Here is a 1,028-nt window from a genome sequence, read left to right on the forward strand (position 1 = left end):
TTGACTATTAAGTATCATCTCTAATTTTTCTGAGCTATATGTAAATTTTTCTACAATGGGCTTGTATTTTTCAAGTTCTAGTGTCAATTTTTGTTTTTCTGTTTTTAGATCATTTAGTTCTTTTGTGAGACTCTCATTTATATGTTTATTATTTTTGGGTTCTAATGATCCTTTGTTCAGCTTTTCATTTTCTTTAGTTAAGGTATTATTCTTTTGTATCAAGATTTGGTTGCTTGTTTTAAGTTCTGCATTTTCTTTGATAAGAACATCTTTATCCTTAACTAATGAATCATACTTACGGAGATGAGTTTGGTTAGTTACTTTTAGTTCTTTGTTTTTAACGTTTATTGTTTTGTATTCATCCATTAATTCATTGAAAGCATCATATAATTCATCGAAAGTAAAATCTAAATGTGGTGCGGATGTTACCTCATTGTCGTTGGCCATAAAACACAGATTGGCCTTTTCTTCTTGTTCTTCATCCGATGATGATGATGAGGTGTCGGAGTCCGATAGGGTGGAGACGAGGACTTTCTTCTTCTTGTACTTGCTCCCCTTTTTCAGCAAGGGACACTCAGCTCTGAAGTGCCCCGGCTTCTTGCACTCATAACAACCGATCCCCTCATTTTCCCTTTCCTTACCTTTATCCTTGTGATAGGAATTTGAGGGGCCTCTCCTTTGATGTGAGGATTTCTTCCGGTTGATGAATCTTCTGAACTTATGCACGAGAAGAGCCTCATCATCATCTCCCTCATGATCTTCTTCTTCACTGCTGCTACTGCAAGACACGTCTTTGTTAGATGATGTAGATTTGAGAGCTATTACCTTTTTCTTATGGGAGGACTCTTCTTCACTGTGTTGCTTCATTGTTAGCTCGTGCGTCATTAGGGATCCAAGAAGCTCCTCAAGTGGTAGCTTGTTCAAGTCCTTGGCTTCTTGGATTGCCGTCACTTTGGCTTCCCATGACCTTGGTAGACAGCGAAGAATCTTCCTAACAAGATCACTGTTAGTATAGTTTTTGCCAAGGC

Source organism: Phoenix dactylifera, unplaced genomic scaffold (assembly GCF_009389715.1).
Source record: "Phoenix dactylifera cultivar Barhee BC4 unplaced genomic scaffold, palm_55x_up_171113_PBpolish2nd_filt_p 001625F, whole genome shotgun sequence".
Taxonomy (NCBI): domain Eukaryota; kingdom Viridiplantae; phylum Streptophyta; class Magnoliopsida; order Arecales; family Arecaceae; genus Phoenix; species Phoenix dactylifera.